Source organism: Hydra viridissima, unplaced genomic scaffold (assembly GCF_058129835.1).
Source record: "Hydra viridissima isolate aposymbiotic clone 2 unplaced genomic scaffold, HvirCarnegie_v1 scaffold_21, whole genome shotgun sequence".
Taxonomy (NCBI): Eukaryota; Metazoa; Cnidaria; class Hydrozoa; order Anthoathecata; family Hydridae; genus Hydra; species Hydra viridissima.
In genome coordinates this window covers 107,442-131,827 of record NW_028324320.1, presented here as the reverse complement: position 1 = coordinate 131,827, position 24,386 = coordinate 107,442, and positions in this window count along the sequence as shown.

The following is a 24,386-nucleotide window of genomic DNA, read 5'->3' as shown; positions in this document are numbered from 1 at the left end:
AAACATTACTTATATGTTGTACAATTGTATAACAGAAATTTTTATTTATTCTTATTAAATACCAGTAAATATCGATTATATTTTTATCTTTAAGAATATTATCGGTACACGATACTATTATATTTTCTGATGTTTTTATATTAGTTTCTAAATAATCAACATAAATATGTCTAACAAGAATTGATAGTTTATTTTCTTGATTATTATAAGCTATAATAATTAATAGTTTATTTTTATTAAGAGGATTATAATAATTAACAAATTCATTAATTTCGTAAGCTATAAATCCAAAAATATTTTGTATAATCGTATCAGAGACAGTACAATAATCAGTTTTAGAATAACGTTCTATATATGAATTTTGTCGTAATCTCTGACTTATAGAATCCGATTTTATTGTAGATTTATATATTATTTTTTCTTTGTTATCAACTGTTTTTACTTTAAGAGTATATATATCATCAAGATCCATTTTTTTTTTTCAATTTGCATACAATTTAATATTATAAATATTAAATTCAAATAAGTAAATATATTTACAAATTTTTAAGTTATTTTCTAAAGTTTTTCTGCAGATTATAAAAAATTAAATTAAATTAAATAATAGATAATATTAATAAATAATAATACTACAAATATCTTTTTCAAAATCTATAATTAAAACACATTTATTATATTCAATATTTTTTATTTTATTTTTTTTATAAATTTTAATAAGTAATTTTAAATAGTTTTTAATATAATCATCGTTATTTAAAATAAATATATTATCTTCATTATTATTATTATTATAAATAATATTTTGTAAAGAGTTATTAACTTCAATTATATTTTTAAGTAATTGTTTAATAGTAATATTAGTAGTGTAATGTTTATCTAAATTATTTTTATTGTTTTTAAATTTCTTTAATTTATTATTTTTTTTTATTTTATTAAAATTAAATTTTTCGCTATGTGTTATAATATTAAATATTGGTTTATTTTTAATTTCTTGTATTATAGATTTCTCTTTAAACAATGATATTTCATATATATAATCTTTACAGTCTTTTTTATTAATATTATTTATTATTTTACCATTTAATTGATTACAAGAATTACATTTAATAAATATATTATTATTATTATTTAAACAATATATTATTCCTTTACAACAATCTATTATTAATTTATAATCAGTTATATGAGTAGTATTAATTTTAAGATTAAATCTTTGTTCAATATATTTTATTATATTTTTTTTATTTATGAATTTATTGAATTGTATAATATTTTCAGTATTATTATTATTACAATTATTATTATAAAATTCTTTTATAGTAGAAATTTCTATTAAATTATTTTCAAATTCTTTTAATTTATTACAATATAAATCTAAATCAAATACAAATTCAGTATTATAATTAATAATCATAGAAGATTTATCATTACTTTCTGTAGATAAATGATCGCATTTATTTGTAAAAGATATTATTATAATTTTTATTTTATAATTATTATCCATTTTTTTTTTATAAGAATAGTTCTTTAATATATATATAACTAAAATAAAATAAATAAATATCTTTTTTATCAGCTAAATAAAAAATCACCACCAAAATACAAGTAATAAAAACTTTAATATAATATATATTTTTTTTTCTTAATAGAAATTATATTATAATTAAATATAAATAAATGAGCACTAATATTAATTACAAAAATATAAAAATTCTTATTAGAAATAATGCTATTAATAGCAGCAATGAAATTAAAGGTATATCTGATCATCATTTAACAAATTTAATATCTTATATTATAATTAATTTAAACACTGTATCGCGCTATCAAGAAGATAATGATATAATATTTGCAATAGTTAAAAAAGTATTTCCTACAGCTAATACTAATTTTAAATCATTTAATATAACTATAGCGAAAAAAAATAAAAAAACTAATGAATTTAAATTTATTATATTAATATCAGTAGTATTAAAATCTAATGAAAATGAAGACAATAAATCTATTATTAATTTTTATAATCTTTTTGTAAATACATTATATAGTAGATTAGAGCAAAAAATACGAAAAATAACAGCTGCTTCTAATACTAATAGTTTTTATTTATCATGTGATAATGAAGCATCTAAAAAGAGATATAAAGAAAAACAAAATATTTTAAAAAATAAACTTAATTTATATAATAATGTATTAAATATAGTTAAAAGCTATAAAATATAAATTTAATCTGCTTAAAATTTCTATAAAATAATAATTTTATTTATTTGATTTTTTGCGTTAAAATTATTAATAAGTTATATTTCACTAGACAAAAAATGAACAATAAAGAATTATTAAAAAATATAACTGATATTACATTTAAAAAATTAATAAAAAATTATGAAGATGTTATAAATAGTTTTAAATTTAGCAGATTATATTATATATATGAAATAAGTTTTATTGGAATATTTATTTCTATATTATTAAATTTATATTGTATATATTATTATAAAAAAATAAAAAAAAAATACAATAAATAAAATATAATTTATTTTATCTTTTTGTTATTTGATTTTAGTAATTATTATATATATAAAATAATATACTCCAATTTATTAATCTTATTAATAATATTTATTTCAGTAAATAAAATAATGTCACATTTTATAATTTTTGGCTAAATAATCGTATTTATTAGTTTTTTACTGCGGAGTTACTTAATAGAAAAAAAATAAAAACTTTTAAATATTTATCTTTTTGATTTTAAATAATTAGTATATAAAAATACAAACATAATATTATAATATATTATATTATAATATAATAATATAATATATTTAAAATGATTATTTTTAATACAGATAAACCGCTAACAACAATACAAAATAAATATAATCATTCGTATGTTAATTTTACAATAGAAATTTTAACTAAAGCTCAAGAAATAATTAATGATAACAGCATAATAGCTATTATTATTATTATTGAAATTATATTAATTATATTATTATTAATTGTATGTTATAGTGTTTGGTAAAAAACAAAAATAATAAATTTTAATATATATTATATTATTTAGATAAATTAAATATAAAAAAAAATATATATATATATTTTTTTTCTGCTAGAATTTATATATATATTTTATTTTGATTATATTGTTTAAATATTTAAACACTGAAATATTTAAATGTTTAAATATTTTATATCAGATTATATAACTAAAAATAATTAGTAAAACTGTATTTGAAATGAATAAATTTTTATTAATATTAATAGTAATAATTTCTATAATTTCTGCTTTTGTATTTAATTTAATTTGCTCAATTGTTTATATAGCGATAAAGATGATAGAAACAGAAAAAAAATTATTAACGAGATTTATATTATATATTCTATATATATTAAAAAGTAAAATAGTTTTTATACTTTTAATAATATCTCTTATACTATTATTAAATAATAGTAATGAAATAATTGTTATAATTATCGCAATTATATATTTTATATTAGTATTTATTATATATTATTATATTAATAAAAATACAGAATTTTATTATATGTTATTACTTCCATTTATAATAAATAATAAATTAAATTAACAAAAAAAACATATATATATTTTTTTTCTGCTAAAGTTTATATTTATATATATATTCTGTTTTGATTTTACTACTAAATATTTAAATAAATAATAATATCAAAAAATACCTCAATATTTTAATATTTTAAATTAAATCAGCAATGAATTTAACAACTACATTAGCACCAAAAGCTGTTGGTAAAACCGCAGTAGAAATAGATAAAGATTTATTAATATTATTAATAATAATTTCTCTAGTTTCTGCTTTTGTAATTAATTTAGTTTTCTCAATTGCTTATATTGTAATAGTAGAATACAAACAGAAAAGAAACTCATTAATAAGATTTATATCATATATCGTATATATATTAAAAAGCAAAATAGTTTTTATACTTTTAATAATATCTCTTATAGGATTATTAGTGGCAGCATTTTGTATTAAACTATATGATACTGTTTATCCAGGACAACATTTTCAATATCCTTATTATTACGCTCCTTCAAATTTGTACGCAGGAGTAATTATATTATTTGCAGGTATAGGTATACTTATATTTGTTTTAATGTTAGTAATCTTAATTAGAATAAATATAATATTATATAATTGTATATATAAAAACAATAAAAATAATGATTCCGGGTATGAAAGTGGTAGTATATCATCATGTGTTTAAATACTATATAATAATATATACTTCTGTTTGATTTTTCTATTTATATTTATTAATAGAAAATATATTAAAATGCCTTATTACGATGTTAATGTTCTTTTTGAGTATCTAGATATAAATAATATAACATTAATAGGTAATGGTAAAAGTAATGCTGCTTTTGAATATATAATAAATAAATACATTAAAGAAGAAGTAAAAAAATTAGATCCTAATAATTGGGGAATTTTTTCAGTAATTATATTAATATTATTAATAAGTACTATTATATTAACAATAACAGCTGCATTTATAATTAGATATATTATAAAATGGTATTATAATTATAAAGAAAAATATCTAAATAAAGAAAAATATTTAAATAAAGAAAAAATAATTTTACTAGGAATGAAAAAAAATTCTACCAAGACTACTATTAAAAGTAAAGTAACTATAGTGTAAAAAAAAAATATATAAAAAAAAAAATAAATATTAAATATTTATTTTTTTATAATAGTTTTATAAACAATAAAATAAGAAAAAAAATATTTATTAACCTAAATTAATATAATATTTGCTGTGTTATAATAATATATAATAATAAATTTAATTTGTTTGTTTCTATTATCTGCAAGTTATTATATTTATTATATAATTTTTTTTTCTTAGCAAATTTATTATTAAAATAAAAATTAATATTATTTACTTTTTTCTGTTTATTTTTCTTTTTATTACATATCAAATCAAAATCATATAATGAATTAGATTCTATTATATCATTAATTTTATAACAATTATAAGTGTATTTATTTTTTTTATTTTTTAGCATTTTTTAATTTTTTTTTATATATATATAATTATTATTATTACGTGATTATTTTATATAGAAGTAATTAAATCAAAATAGATAAGATATAATAAAAAAAAAATATAATAAATTCAATTATTATTTTTTATTTATAATCTAACAAAAAAAAATACAATTAAATATTTTTCGCTAAATTAATTTTAGCAGAAAAAAATATTTATTTATTTTAGTTGTTTATATATTTTTTATGATAATTTTCTTAAATATTCTATAATTATGTCTTTTATCATTAGTCTTTCACGATTATAAGTATTTTTATTAATATTTATTTTTGTTAAAATTAAAGTACTTATAATATTAAATAAACTCATATCATTAGGTCTTTTTTTTTTAATACCTTTAATAATATTATTATAAAATTTAATATTATTACGCTCTTCTTCAAACAATACTAGTGGTGTTAAATTTAATTTTATAATATTATGTAAATCAATATATTTGTTATCTTTTAAACATTTTTCATATATATTATTAAAAGACGATTTATGATAATCTTCTTTATTAAAAGCAGTTATTAGTATTATTGGAGATGTTTTTAATCTTAATTTATTAAATTTTATTATTTCTATTAATATATATATTATACTTTTAAATTCATTTGATTTACCAGATTGGAAATCATTAATTAAAATTTCTAAAGTAAAATTATCATCTTTAATATTATTTTTTTGTGTATTAATATCATTTAAATCAAAAATCCATTCTTTATAAATATATATATAATAATTATTAAATATATTTTCTATAATATTAAATAATATAACAAGATCGTCTTTATCACCGAAATCTATATAGTCAAGATTTATATTAATATTAAAATTTTCTTTACTAATAAATCCTAATTTATATACGAAAGATTTATAATCTTTTAATTCATTACAATATGAAGAACAATTATCAATATTTAATCTTCCACCAAATTCATGAATATAATTAGTATTATTATTCATATTTATAATTAAATTTAATATAATCAAATTTAATAGATAGTAAAAAAATATATATATTATAATTTTACTTAAATAAATATTAATTTAGACTATCACATATTATATTTTTCACAAAATTAACTAATTCTGTTTTTTCATAAAATTTACTATAATTACTTAAACACATAATATTTACAATAATACTAAATAATGTAAAATCTTCATTATTGAATTTATTATTAAAATGTAAAATATTATTTGCTTTATTATTTATAGAATAATTACCTATTTCTATAAAATCATAATTTTTATTTACTTTGCAGAAATTATCGCAGAAATAATAATCATTTTCATCATCGCCTTCATTTTTCACAAAATAATCAACAATATTAATTTTTATATTTATACCTGCTAAAAAGGTATTTCTATTTAAATTATAAAAAATTTGTTTTACATTAGAATTTTCATCTAATATATCATCATTAATTATTATTTTATAATAATTGTTATTGTTTGTACTATCTGAAATATAATTATCTCCTAGTTTAATTTTTATAATAAATAAATTATAATTATTATTAATATCAGTTATTATTTTTTTTCTTAATAAATTAATATCTATTTTATTTAACATATAATAATTTAAACATTTATTAAATTCTTCGATATTATTGCATTTTATATTATTATAATAATTTTCAATATTATTAGTATCTTCTTTTTTAGGATGTATAAATAATAAATAAAGATAATTTTTATTATTATTATCTATATAACTTAAGTTATTGCAATCATATAAATTATATTTAAAATTAATATTCATTTTTTATTAATTTATATAAATAATCAAATAAATTATATATATTTTTATTTAATCGCAGAAAAAATTAAATTAAAATAAAATTAATAACAGTTAACTAATAATTAATTTCTATAAAAATATTGTATTTTTTTGCTTAATTATAAGATATAAAACATGTTTATTTATTTGAATTTAGGGTTTTATTTATTTAAAAAATAAAGCTCTTAACAATAAGAATATTAAACTTAATTGTTTTAATTTCTTATTAAGAAATCAGAAAATGCAAAGTAAAGAAAATCTTTTAAATGAAAATCAACAAAAATTTTTCAACAAAATAAAAGAAATTGTTAGTGAAGAGATTATGAAAACTGAAACTGAAAAAATGATAGAAGAAAATTCAATAATTATTAATGTAGATAGTAAAGATAATAATGATTTAGATAAAAAAATACACAAGCATTCAAATTTTAAAGAATTAATTAACATAATTCTAACTAAAATATTATTATTTTATTTATCAGATGATAATTATCCTAATTGCAATTTAAATTGTATACATTCTATTTTTCCATTAAGACGTAATAATGGAAAAGGTGAAAAAAAAGAAATTTCTTGTATAAGATTAAAATTTTATATTCCTGATGATGAATGTGAAAATAATTCAACTGGACAATATTTTTATAATTTTAATATAGAATTGGGCGAAACTGAAAATAATAAATATTTAAATAATTATGAAAACTTTATAATGTATCTGAATAATAATATAGAAAATCTTTTAAATTATATAAAAGGAAATAATTATAAATGCGATTTGAATGATATATCTGGCAAATTAGAAAAACTTAAAAATAGTAATATTATCTCTAATTTAAAATATATAATTAAAGAGTTAAGGCATAAATTATTAAAAATAAATAACAAAAATAAATAACAAAAAATAAATAACAAAAAAAAAAATAACAAAAAAAAATAACAAAAAAAAAATAACAAAAAAAAATATATATATATTAATAATTTTAATATTTTAAATAATTAATTCACTTAAAATATTAAAATTATTAATATATATATATTTTTTTGTTTATAAGAAATTTATTTTAAAATTAAAAATATTATTTATATTTTTTATATTATCTTATAATTAAATAATAATAATAAATATATAATTTATTATTTTATAAACAAAAATTTATATATGATTTTCTTCAAAACATAATATATATTCTTTTTTATTTGTATCATAATATAATTTTTTTTCTATTTTGTCATAAAAATCATTATTAATATTTATAATATTTTTGCTGCAAGATAATAAATGTTTAACATTATCATAATCAATATCACAATATTTACATTTTTTATATTTTATTTCATTATTAATAATTTTTTTTATTTTATTATTATGATAGTCGCAATAACAACTAAGAGATTTTAAAATTTTACATTTATCACATATTTCATAAATATTTTTTAAAGATTTATACATTATTATTTATTAATAATATTTAAAATAATTAATATTTTTTATATTTAATTTTAAATATCAAAAATATATTCTATTTATTTACTTTATTAAAATCAGAATAAAAATACTATATAATAATTTATTTTATTAAATTACTACATAATCAATATAAAAAATATTTTATAAATAAGAAATAGAATTAAATATAATAAAGACAAATAATATAGATATTTTATATATTGCTTAAATAAATAATAAAAGCGTTTATTTAACTTTAACTTATTACATATATATTAATTATTGTTAATATTACTATAAAATATTTAATTAATTATAAAAAAAAATTATTAGAAGTTCTATTTTTCATTTATAATAACAAAGTATAATCTATTTTATATATTATTTAATAAAAATTATTAATTAGAAGTAAATTTATTATTTTTTTTTATAAATAAATTTTTTTAATTTTATTTAAATAATAATTATAATTTGAGTTAAGTGTTTAATTACTTAGCTATAAAGAATGTATTTTATAATAAATATTATAAACATAAATTAAATGTATTTTAATTACACATCTTAGTGATAATTGTTATAATATATATACAATGAATATACTAAAATTAGCAAAGAATTTCACGCTAAAAATTTATTACCAGAATTTTATTATTTTTTTAATAAATATTCATTTTAAGCTAACATTATTAAAAAACAATAAAAAAAAATAATTAAATTGAAGTAAATTTAGTATTTATTTATATATCATCTTTTTTATGTTTTACTTACAATAATTATAATATAAAATTAAGTGTTTTTAATAATACTTGCTATTCTCATTTATAAGTTGAAAATGAATATACACGAATCAGCTATAATGTTTTTAGACAAAAACAATTTACTAACTGTTCTTGTCTCTGGAAAGAAAGACTACTTATTAGAATACTTGGAAGTACTAAAAAAAGAAGATAAAGATGCTGCAGATGATATATCTTGTGTTTTAAATATTCTTATTCAAAAACATGAAGAAATGATAGAAAATATACCTGATAAAAAATTACTGATAAAATATATCGATATGTTACAAGAGAAAAATAACTGCGATGGAGCTTATCAATGCGGACCAAGAATACCTCAAGTAGTAATGCCAAATGAACCAGATATAGTAGTATGTAATCATGTTTATAATATGATTAAAAATAACATTGAAGCGTTTAATTTCTATTCTAAAATAATTATTCCTTTTTATTTGTCTATAATAAATGACGCTAAAGAAACTTTAAAAACTATTTTATATAATTATTATCTTATAGAAAATTAAAGAATAAATCATTATTATAAAAAAATTATATAGAGTAATAAATTATAATAATTAATTTAAATTATATTTAATAAAATTTAAATAATTTAAGTTAATAATTATAATTTATTACTCTATATAATTTTTTTTTCTCTCTCTTCTTTTTTGCTTTATTTTCTCTTCAATTAAAGTAAAATTAATAAATTCTGCTAGCTAAATAGCAAACTATAATCAATTATTTTATTTTGCTAATAACTAATATATAAAATTATTCTGTTAATAATTAATATATAATTAATTATAGCTGCTAATAACTAATATATAATTAATTATAGCCGCTAATAACTAATATATAATTAATTATAGCCGCTAATAACTAATATATAATTAATTATTTTGCTAATAACTATATATAATTAATTATAACTGCTAATAACTAATATATAATTAATTAATATTTTATTAAAACTATTAAAAAAAGAAAGTAATATTGATTTATCTGCATATAGTAAATTTAAAAGCTATATAAAAGTATTAGAATTTATAATTTTAATAAGTTTATATTTAAATATATATAAATAAAAAATCAGTATAATATAATATTACACGAGTAGTGGAATAGTAGATATTTTTTCTGCTAACCACTACGTATAATTTGAAAATAAATTTGCTATTTTTTTATAAATACATGTTTTTAAATTTGATTTAGGTAATTATAATATAAATTAAGTGTTTAACTATACTTAGCGTTAAAGAAAAATGGATGTTGAAACTAAATATAATGAAGCCAGAGTGTTATATAATGGAATTCATTTTATAGCAATCAAACCTCATATTATTTGGGCAAAATGTGAAGCATGTGAAAATTATTATGGAGATAATGCTGTTTTAAAATGTGAACCAAAAGATAGAATGTATGATTATTTAATCTTTCAATGCGAAAATGCGCGATATAATATAGATAGTGATCAAAAATTCGATAAATTTATACGTTCATTTACAACATTTATAAATGATATAAATGAATTTTCATCTTACTTGGACTGACCCACTAAAACCCAAAAAACTTACATAGCGTAGTAAACTATAGTAATTAAATCATATTATTTAAATTTAATTTAAATAATATAATTTAATTATCATAGTTTACTACTCTATGTATTTTTTTTCACTGCTTAGAAACCGCAAAAAGAAGCAATAAAAAAAAATATTTAGTAATAACATAAAATGTAATTTTATAATTAATTATGTCTCCACTCTAAATTACTCTATTATCTAGTAAGTAACTAACTAATATAACAAATATATAATCTAACTGCTAAAAACAAATATATAAATTAAATACTTAACTAAATTATTTTACTTACTAAGTAAAATAAATATATAACTAATTATTCCAACTGCTAAAAACAAATATATATAATTAATTATTTCGCCTTACTATAACAAATATTATAATTAATTAAATATTTATCTGCTAAGAACTAATATATAATTAATTAAATACTTAATCTGCTAAGAACTAATATATAATTAATTATTTCACCTCACTATAACAAACATTATAATTAAATACTTAATCTACTAAGAACTAATTATAACAAATATATAAATTAAATATTTAGCAGCTATAACAAATATATATAATTAATTATTTTAACCGCTAAGATCAAATAATGATAACACTAATGTAATGTTATTACTGTATATCTTTTTTCTACTTTTTCTATAGATATATAAATTAAATATTTACCAATTATTCAAACACTGCTATTATCACTGAATACAAGGTTAATATAAAAATAATCATCTTGCTACTTAAATATAATTGTTTTGAATTTATTTTTACTAAATAAAAATAATTAAAATGGAAATTATAAAATATATTTTAGTAGAAGATCCAAAAGAAACTATAAATGATTATTGTTACTGTAATGAAAATCATTTAATGACAAATACTTGTGTGATCGACAATAATAAATATAATTTAAAATTCTATATTGGTTTAAATGATAAAAACAATAATAATGAATTTGCTTTTGTATCTGATTTTAATACAAAAAATAAAAAAAATGCAGAAACAATTGAAAATAATGCAAAAGAAGTAATAAAATTATCATTTACAGATTATAATAACGATGATCTAAATAAAATTAAAAAAGATATTATAAATCAATTTAATAATAGCGGATTTTTCTTATATGTAATACCTGAAGATTATAATACTGGAAAATGTGTAAATATAGATAATTTTAATAAAACTGTTATTCAAGAAGCAATACAAAAAATAAATAATGAATTAGTTGACTTAGGTTTAACTATTAAATTATATAAATATGTATCTTCTTATTCGACTATAAATAATATAAATCTTAATAAATTAGAATATATAACTTTAGGTGAAGATAAAATTGCAGAAGTATTAGTTACTGATAATTATAGTCCTTTTAAAAATAACTTAGGAGTTTTAATTGAAAAATTAATCGAAAAATGGTCTATAATTAATTTATTAGAAAAGAAATATAATATACCTACATCATTTACCTTTAGTACTAATTGCGATTGTATGTATCTTAAAAAGCTTGGATTTCACACAGATTATGAAACTAAAGAAAATATATTAAAATATTACAAATGTAAAAATCTATTACAACAATTAGTTAATATAATTTAAATATATTATTCAATATTATATATAATTATTTTTTTTTCTGCAAAATTAATTAAACTTTATAGCCCCGCCGTATAACTAATATATAACTACTTTATTCTACAATTACAATAAAAATTTAAATCACCACTATTATAATTAAATTATTTCGCCCTACTATAAACAAACATTATATAATTAATTATTTTAGCTGCTAAGAACAAATATATAAATTAAATTATTTTAGCCGCTAAATAACTAATATATAAGCAAATATATAAATTAAATTATTTCGCCCTACTATAAACAAATATTATATAAATTAAATTATTTTAGCTGCTAAGAACAAATAATATATAAATTAAATTATTTTGGCCGTTAAAAACAAATATTATATAAATTAAATCATCTTATCTGCTAAAAACAAATAATATATAAATTAATTATTCCGCCGCTAAGAACAAATAATATATAAATTAAATATTTTAGCCGCTAAAAACAAATATATAAGCAAATATATAAATTAAATTATCTTATCTGCTAATACAAATATATAATTAATTATAATTATTTAGTAGCTACAACAGCTATAACAAATATATAAATTAAATATTTTAGCCGCTAAAAACAAATATATAAGCAAATATATAAATTAAATTATCTTATCTGCTAATACAAATATATAATTAATTATAATTATTTAGTAGCTACAACAGCTATAACAAATATATAAATTAATTATTCTGCTATTATAAGCAAATAATATATAAATTAAATTATTTTCTCTGCTAAGATCAAATATATAATTAAATACTTTATCTCCGCTAAATACAAATATAGCAAATATATAATTAAATACTTATCTATTGAGAACTAATATATAATTAATAATTTCACCGCTAAAAACTAATATACAATTAATAATTTCGCCGCTAAGAACTAATATAATAAATCAAATATTTAGCCGCTATAATTAAATTATTTTTTTATCTGCTAAATATTTAGCAGTTATAACTAACTAATATATAAATTAAATATCTAGCCGCTATAAACAAATATATAATTAATTGTTTCACCGCTAAGAGTAAATATATATTTAAATATATAAATTAAATAAGCAGCTATAACAAATATATAATTAAATATTTAGCAGCTATAACAAATATTATATTTTAAATACTTTAGCCGCTATAACAAATATATAATTAAATACTTTATCTGCTATAACAAATATATATTTAAATATTTAGCCGCTATATTTAAATATTTAGCCGCTATAACAAATATATATTTAAATACTTTATCTGCTATAACAAATATATATTTAAATATTTAGCAGCTATAACAAATATATATTTAAATACTTTATCTGCTATAACAAATATATATTTAAATATTTAGCCGCTATATTTAAATATTTAGCCGCTATATTTAAATATTTAGCCGCTATAACAAATATATAATTAAATACTTTATCTGCTATAACAAATATATATTTAAATATTTAGCCGCTATATTTAAATATTTAGCCGCTATATTTAAATATTTAGCCGCTATAACAAATATATAATTAAATACTTTATCTGCTATAACAAATATATATTTAAATATTTAGCCGCTATATTTAAATATTTAGCCGCTATAACAAATATATATTTAAATATTTAGCCGCTATAATTAAATTATTTTTTTATCTGCTAAATATTTAGCAGTTATAACTAACAAATATATAAATTAAATATTTAGCCGCTAACAAATATACATTTAAATATTTAGCCGCTATAATTAAATACTTTATCTCCACTAATACAAATATATATAATTAATTGTTTGCCGCTATAATTAAATACTTATTTGCTAATACAAATATATATAATTAATTATTTAGCGGCTATAATTAAATACTTTATCTCCACTAATACAAATATATATAATTAAATATTTAGCAGCTATAATACAAATATATAATTAAATATATTAATTAATTATTTAGCAGTTATAACAAGTATATATAATTAAATACTTTATCTACTAATACAAATATATAATTAATTATTTAGTGGCTATAACAAATATATAATTAAATATTTAGCAGCTATAACAAATATATAATTAAATACTTTATCTGCTAATATAAATATATATATAATTAAATACTTTATCTGCTAATACAGATATATATAATTAATTTTTGCCGCTAAAAACAAATATATATAATTAAATATTTAGTAGCTATAACAAATATATAATTAAATACTTTATCTGCTAATACAGATATATATAATTAAATATATAATTAAATATTTAGCCGCTAATAACAAATATATAATTAATTATTTAGCAGTTATAACCAATATATAATTAAATATATAATTAATTGTTTACCGCTAAAAAAAAATATATAATTAAATATTTAGCCGCTAATAACAAATATATAATCAATTATTTTAACGGCTAACAAATATATAATTAATTATATAATTAAATACTTTATCTGCTAATACAAATATATATAATTAGTTATTTAGCAGTTATAACAAATATATATAATTAAATACTTTATCTGCTAATATAAATATATAATTAAATACTTTATCTCTGCTAAATACAAATATATATAATTAAATATATAATTAATTATTTAGCATCTATAACAAATATATAATTAATTATATAATTAAATACTTTATCTGCTAATACAAATATATATAATTAGTTATTTAGCAGTTATAACAAATATATATAATTAAATACTTTATCTACTAATATAAATATATAATTAAATACTTTATCTCTGCTAAATACAAATATATATAATTAAATATATAATTAATTATTTAGCATCTATAACAAATATATAATTAATTATTTAGCAGCTAACAAATATATATAAAATTAAATACTTTATTCGCTAATACAAATATATATAATTAAATATATAATTAATTATTTAGCAGCTATAATAAATATATAATTAATTATTTAGCAGCTAACAAATATATATATATAATTAAATACTTTATCTGCCTAATACAAATATATAATTAAATATTTAGCGGCTAACAAATATATAATTAAATACTTATCTGCCTAATACAAATATATAATTAAATATTTAGCAGTTATAACAAGTATATATAATTAAATATTTAGCAGCTATAACAAATATATAATTAATTTTTTACCGTCAAAAACAAATATATATAATTAATTATTTACTGGCTATAACAAATATATAATTAAATATTTAGCAGTTATAACAAATATATAATTAAATATTTAGCGGCTATAACAGATATATATAATTAAATATTTAGCAGTTATAACAAGTATATATAATTAAATACTTTATCTACTAATATAAATATATAATTAAATATTTAGCAGTTATAACAAATATATAATTAAATATTTAGCTGCTATAACAGATATATATAATTAAATATTTAGCAGTTATAACAAGTATATATAATTAAATACTTTTGCCTAATACAAATATATAATTAATTATTTAGCGGCTAACAAATATATAATTAAATACTTTATCTGCTAATACAAATATATATAATTAAATATTTAGCAGTTATAACAAATATATATAATTAAATATTTAGCAGTTATAACAAATATATAATTAATTATTTAGCGGCTAACAAATATATAATAAATACTTTATCTGCTAATATAAATATATAATTAATTATTTTTCTTCACTATAAGAAATATATAATTAAATATATAATTAATTATTTAGCGGCTAACAAATATATATAATTATATATTTAGCAGTTATAACAAATATATAATTAAATACTTTATCTGCTAATACAAATATATAATTAATTATTTAGCAGTTATAACAAATATATAATTAAATATTTAGCTGCTATAACAGATATATATAATTAAATATTTAGCAGTTATAACAAGTATATATAATTAAATACTTTTGCCTAATACAAATATATAATTAATTATTTAGCGGCTAACAAATATATAATTAAATACTTTATTTGCTAATATTTAAATATATAATTAATTATTTGCCGCTAAAAACAAATATATAATTAAATATATAATTAATTATTTGCCGCTAAAAAAAAATATATAATTAAATACTTTATCTGCTAATACAGATATATATAATTAAATACTTTATCTGCTAATACAGATATATATAATTAATTACTTAGCGGCTATAACAAATATATAATTAATTACTTAACAGTTATAATAAATATATATAATTAAATATTTAGCAGTTATAACAAATATATAATTAAATACTTTATCTGCTAATACAGATATATATAATTAAATACTTAACAGTTATAATAAATATATATAATTAAATATTTAGCAGTTATAACAAATATATAATTAAATACTTTATCTGCTAATACAGATATATATAATTAAATACTTAACAGTTATAATAAATATATATAATTAAATATTTAGCAGTTATAACTAATATATAATTAAATATTTAGCAGTTATAACAAATATATAATTAAATACTTTATCTGCTAATACAGATATATATAATTAAATACTTAACAGTTATAATAAATATATATAATTAAATATTTAGCAGTTATAACTAATATATAATTAAATATTTAGCAGTTATAACAAATATATAATTAAATACTTTATCTGCTAATACAGATATATATAATTAATTACTTAAACAGTTATAATAAATATATATAATTAAATATTTAGCGGATATAATAAATATATAATTAATTACTTAGCGGCTATAACAAATATATAATTAAATATTTAGCAGTTAATATAAATATATAATTAAATATTTAGCGGCTATAATAAATATATAATTAATTACTTAGCGGCTATAACAAATATATAATTAAATATTTAGCAGTTAATATAAATATATAATTAAATATTTAGCAGTTATAACAAATATATATAATTAAATATATAATTAAATATTTAGCATTTATAACAAATATATATAATTAAATATATAATTAAATATTTAGCAGTTATAACAAATATATATAATTAAATATATAATTAAATATTTAGCCGTTATAACAAATATATATAATTAAATATTTAGCAGTTATAACAAATGTATAATTAAATACTTTATCTACTAATACAGATATATATAATTAATTACTTAACAATTATAATAAATATATATAATTAAATATTTAGCAGTTATAACAAATATATAATTAAATATTTAGCAGCTATAACAAATATATAATTAATTATTTAGCAGTTATAACAAATGTATAATTAAATACTTTATCTGCTAATACAAATATATATAATTAATTATTTAGCAGTTATAATAAATATATATAATTAATTATTTAGCAATTAAACAAATATATAATTAAATTATTTTAGCGGCTAATAACAAATATATATATATAAATTATTTTAGCGGTTAAATAATAAACATATAATTAAACAAATATATAATTAAATTATTTTAGCGGCTAATAACAAATATATATATATATAAATTATTTTAGCGGTTAAATAATAAACATATAATTAAATATTTTATCTGCTAAGAACAGATATATAAATTAAATTATCTTATTTGCTAAAATTATTCGGCAGTAAAAAAAATAACAAATATAAAATAATTAAATTATTTACAGTTAAATTAATTATTTTGCCGGCTAAATAACAAATATATAATTAGATTATTTTTGTTTACTAAAAATAAATATATAATATATTAATAGTAATTTGTTGTTTAGTGAACAAGAAATTAAATATTTATACTGCTAATAGTTAATATAATTAAATATTTTTATTGAATAATAAGTTAAATATAAATAATGAGTAAATATATTAATATTTTTTTATTGAATTAAATACATAATATAGATATTAAATTATTAATTAAGTTATATTAATAAATATATTTAGTATGTATATTTTTTTTTGTAAATTACATTTGTGCAACTTAAAATTACATTTGTGCGAATTAAATTACATTTGTACAACTTAAAATTACATTTGTGTAAATTAAATTACATTTGTGCTAATTAAAATTACATTTATGCAAATTAAAATTACATTTGTGTAAATTATGTGCAACTTAAAATTACATTTGTGCAACTTAAAATTACATTTGTGCAACTTAAAATTACATTTGTGCAAATTAAATTACATTTGTGCAACTTAAAATTACATTTGTGCAACTTAAAATTACATTTGTGCAACTTAAAATTACATTTGTGCAAATTAAATTACATTTGTGCAACTTAAAATTACATTTGTGTAAATTAAATTACATTTGTGCAAATTAAAATTACATTTGTGTAAACTATGTGCAACTTAAAATTACATTTGTGCAACTTAAAATTACATTTGTGTAAATTAAATTACATTTGTGCAAATTAAAATTACATTTGTGTAAATTATGTGCAACTTAAAATTACATTTGTGTAAATTAAATTACATTTGTGCAACTTAAAATTACATTTGTGTAAATTAAATTACATTTGTGCAAATTAAAATTACATTTGTGTAAATTATGTGCAACTTAAAATTACATTTGTGCAACTTAAAATTACATTTGTGCAACTTAAAATTACATTTGTGTAAATTAAATTACATTTGTGCAACTTAAAATTACATTTGTGTAAATTAAATTACATTTGTGCAAATTAAAATTACATTTGTGTAAATTATGTGCAACTTAAAATCACATTTGTGTAAATTAAATTACATTTGTGCAAATTAAAATTACATTTGTGTAAATTATGTGCAACTTAAAATTACATTTGTGCAAATTAAATTACATTTGTGCAACTTAAAATTACATTTGTGCAAATTAAATTACATTTGTGCAACTTAAAATTACATTTGTGCAAATTAAATTACATTTGTGCAACTTAAAATTACATTTGTGTAAATTAAATTACATTTGTGCAAATTAAAATTACATTTGTGTAAATTATGTGCAACTTAAAATTACATTTGTGCAAATTAAATTACATTTGTGCAAATTAAAATTACATTTGTGTAAATTATGTGCAACTTAAAATTACATTTGTGCAAATTAAATTACATTTGTGCAACTTAAAATTACATTTGTGCAAATTAAAATTACATTTGTGTAAATTATGTGCAACTTAAAATTACATTTGTGCAAATTAAATTACATTTGTGCAAATTAAAATTACATTTGTGTAAATTATGTGCAACTTAAAATTACATTTGTGCAAATTAAATTACATTTGTGCAACTTAAAATTACATTTGTGTAAATTAAATTACATTTGTGCAACTTAAAATTACATTTGTGTAAATTAAATTACATTTGTGCAAATTAAAATTACATTTGTGTAAATTATGTGCAACTTAAAATTACATTTGTGTAAATTAAATTACATTTGTGCAAATTAAAATTACATTTGTGTAAATTATGTGCAACTTAAAATTACATTTGTGCAAATTAAATTACATTTGTGCAACTTAAAATTACATTTGTGCAAATTAAATTACATTTGTGCAACTTAAAATTACATTTGTGTAAATTAAATTACATTTGTGCAAATTAAAATTACATTTGTGTAAATTATGTGCAACTTAAAATTACATTTGTGCAAATTAAATTACATTTGTGCAACTTAAAATTACATTTGTGTAAATTAAATTACATTTGTGCAACTTAAAATTACATTTGTGTAAATTAAATTACATTTGTGCAAATTAAAATTACATTTGTGTAAATTATGTGCAACTTAAAATTACATTTGTGCAAATTAAATTACATTTGTGCAACTTAAAATTACATTTGTGTAAATTAAATTACATTTGTGCAACTTAAAATTACATTTGTGTAAATTAAATTACATTTGTGCAAATTAAAATTACATTTGTGTAAATTATGTGCAACTTAAAATTACATTTGTGCAAATTAAATTACATTTGTGCAACTTAAAATTACATTTGTGTAAATTAAATTACATTTGTGCAACTTAAAATTACATTTGTGTAAATTAAATTACATTTGTGCAACTTAAAATTACATTTGTGTAAATTAAATTACATTTGTGCAGAAAAATACAAAAATGTAATTTAATTTACATAAATGTTAAAAAAATTTACATACAAACAAAAAAAATATAAATACCATACTAAATATATAATTAATTATATATTTAGTATGGTATTTATATTTAGTATGGTATTAATACTAATATTAAAACATATTTAGCTTTAAATAAAGCAATATTATATATTCCACTAAATAGAGAAATAAAAACAGAAGATTTAAGTTTTGTTAAACTTGTATTAGATTTTATATATAATAATAATATGATTTGTTTAACTGTACCTAAAATAACTTCTAGTAATTGGATGCTCCAAATTCCACCTAATACTATAATTAATGGAATGAATTCAATATATCAATATATAAAAAACAATAGTTAAATTTTCCTTTTTGCGGAAAATTATAATTAATATTTTTTTTTATTATAATATAAAGAGATTGATATAATGAATGATATAAATTACGATATTAATAATTCGCATATGTTTTATCAAGATGCTGATAGTTTTATTAAACATACTCCATATTTTACTTCCTGCCAAAAACCAGCATTATCGCGGCTTAATTATAATTTAAATAATAATGAAGAAAAAATTTTTGTTAATTTAAAAAATTTTGTTTAATTAAAACTCCTAAGTTTTATGTTGCTCACTTTGCCAATCGAGCTGCTGCTTCGATCAGTTTGAGAGTGGGTGTGAAGTTCAACATCTACAGAAAAACCGAGAACCACACAACAAAAGATCTGAGAGTTTGGATTACACAAACTTCCAAGCACATTGAAGAGGAGTTCTCAGTTAAGTATGAGGATGATGAACTTGCTTGGTTAACTATGAGGATGATGAACTTGCTTAGTATCTTGAGGCAAACGTTAATGCCCAATTCGAGTTCCTGAAGAAGTGGAAGGTATAGTTCACAACTATTCTTTAACTGAACACCATTTAAACGTCAATTTAAAAACGTTAGTATGTTTTAGAAACAGATTTGGTGATGAAAACAAATGCCATCGTTGAAAAAGAAACTGTTCCAGAGGCTGATCCAACAGGCAACACATTATTTAGAGTTTTAATTCAGATGAACTAACTTTTTTATTTAATTAACATTGAAACATTTACCATCAGCTTAATCTGCTTTTATTTCAGACATTAACTTTTTAATAAGTGGAAGTCGAAGTATTAATAAGTCAGAATAGTCAGAAGAGTACGCAGGTAAAGCATTTAAAATCCTTATTATTTGTTAACATTCGCTTTTCATTCATTAAATTTTTTATTTTTCTCTCGCCCAACTATGTTTATCTAAAACTTATTTTAGTTTTAACAAACAAGTCTGATACTAATTTAGTAATAAGTAAAACGGACACAAGCTTCACAAGCAAGTCAACAGGTAATGTATATAAGTAAAAAAACGTTTGGAATTTAAATGCAATTTTAAGTAATGCATATATATAACTGTTTCTTTCTGGCTAATAGTTTTTTCAGAAGTGAAACCCCAAGCGAAGCAAGTCAGTGTGAGCAGAGAAGTGTCAACAATCGGTAAGTTAAAGTGTGGTATGTTTAGAATGGAAAAACAATATTTACTAGATAAGAAGCTTCTTAAACTAAACATGTTTTTATTGCTTAGATGGGCTAATTATACCAAATGAAACTGATTGGTACAAACCAAGGGGTTAAAAATACAAAAGAACTACGTTCTTGGCCATTGCTCTAACCGCCCTTAGAATGATCATTTCTGAATCCATTATCAAAAGAGAATGGAAAACAGCAAAAGCTGAAACAGGTCTCCACAAATTTTATGCCAATGTTCCTTGGCAAGAACTACGTTGCATACTGCGTGATATGGCAGCCAAATACAATAACGAAGTCTGCCACGATAGTCTAAGAGAATATATGGCCTACGCGCAAACATTATGGAACATTTGCAACAGTGCTTGAAGAAATAAATTACCAAAGTTAAATAATAGCGTTTTTAATCCATTTGTGATTGCTAATATCTAAAACATTTGAAATCCCTATTTTCAATCCCTAATACATTTGAAATTTAGACATATATGCGAAAAGATAATAAAAATCCATCATATTAACCTAAATAAGACTCAAAGCTTCCAATAAAATTTAAAATAACAACAGACCCGACTTAACCCCATGACCCTAAGGGTTAGGTTTAGGGTAAGGGTTAACCCAAACCCCATCGTTTGATTCAAAATCCCTAATAAACAATCATTATACCACAATAACACTTTTATATTCGTTATTTTACTATTTTATGTTGATATATGAAGAAACAGAATGATTATTCAGAAACATTCGTTTAAGAATAAAAATACATAATAAAATTAAAAATTTGCGGGGGGTTAACTTGAGGTATTAGATATAAAAATAAAGTTTTAGATCCATACATTTTGCTAATAAACTATCTTAACTATTTTAAAAGTTACTTTATTAAAAAGTCACTAACAGAAATTTTAAACTTATTTAATAATAAAAAAAACCTTATAAGATATTCTCGACAATTAATTTCGAGCCCTTTCTACGTTATAAATAAAATGCAAATGAATATGTTCTTTTATTCAACGTCTTCATTCTATCAAAATGAAAACCAGGCCGTGAATTCTTTGAAATGATTACTTTTATACAAAACATCATTTTTTAAAAATCTAACTCTAGCGTTTAAAAATAAATGCACATGAATTAATTATTGTTGGTCCTTTTCCCACATTTCAACTTATCCTTTATATTGTGCCTCATCACGTAACACCCCAGATATCAAAGTAACCTGTAGGAGAATCAAATTACTGATATCTAGAAATTTTAATTGATGTTGATAATACAAGTCCGTCCGGAATGTCGAACATATCGGTTGTTCATAATGGTGTTAACGATGTGTCCCACAGTAGTAAATTTAGTAACTTAACATGCTACTGTCTCTACTACAATTCGCGTTCATTTTTTATAGACTTTCGGGCTTTTTTTTTCCGAACTTTTATTCTAGCTTATATTTTCGGGTTATTTGTATTCGGCTTTATTTGTTCGGGTCTTTTCTCAGTAAATTTTCATTTCAGATAATTTCAGGTTTAAAATTTTTCCCAAATATTTTCATTACTTAATGACAAAATTTGAACTATAGAAAATGCGAGAAAAAGCAACGTCAGCGAAGTATAAAAGAACGATCAACTAGATTTTGAAATGTTAAAAAAGAAACTTATAGAACGAAAAATCATCATCAACAGAATGAAGATCTAATAAAGATTTTATATTATCATCTAGAAATGAAGATATAGCGGCACTACTACATTTCCCCCCCCCCCCGCCCCCATTTTTTTTATCATTGATTATGATAGAAATATTATACTGATTCAGAAAAATATAAAAATATAGACCTGAAAATCAACGGAAAGTGCTCTAATTCGAAGTCAAAGTTGTAAAAAATCTCACTAAAAACCCTTATATTCGTCATTTTGAAAATAATAAAATGATCTTTTTGCTGAGAAAAGCAATACATTAGTAGCATGGTTTTTATGTTAAAAAAAGTCGTAAAAGTATGTTTATCTAATTTTTGAGGCAATTAAAATAGCCGTTTATTAATATATTATTCATCAATTTGTCTAAATTCTCAAATTCCATTTTCAACCTTTGTTTGAAATTTTTCATTAATTTTATTTCGTTATAACACTTTCGTTATAATACTTTTAAATAATAGTGAAAAGGCTGATGGAAACCATGTCTGTTCATTGCGCAATGTAACGCTAATTGATTTTCGTTAAAAATGAAAGCGTTTTGAAAAAAAATGGCGAATATTAGGGTTTTTAGTGAAATTTTTTTAAACTTTGACTTCGAATTAGAGCACTTTCCGTTGATTTTCAGGTGTATGTTTTTATATTTTTCTGAATCAGCATAAAAATCCCTAACATAAATAATCATCAAAAAAGGTGGAGGTGGGGAAGGTGGAGGAACTGCAGTAGCGCCGATTTAGCTTAGCTCGGGCGTCTTGAAAAAATTTTTGTTTCAAGACATTACAATACGAGATCTCGAAATGACGCTGAGTTTCAAGAATAGTTTCGATGGAGATATGGTTTTTACAACTTTCAAGAATTTGTTTCGAG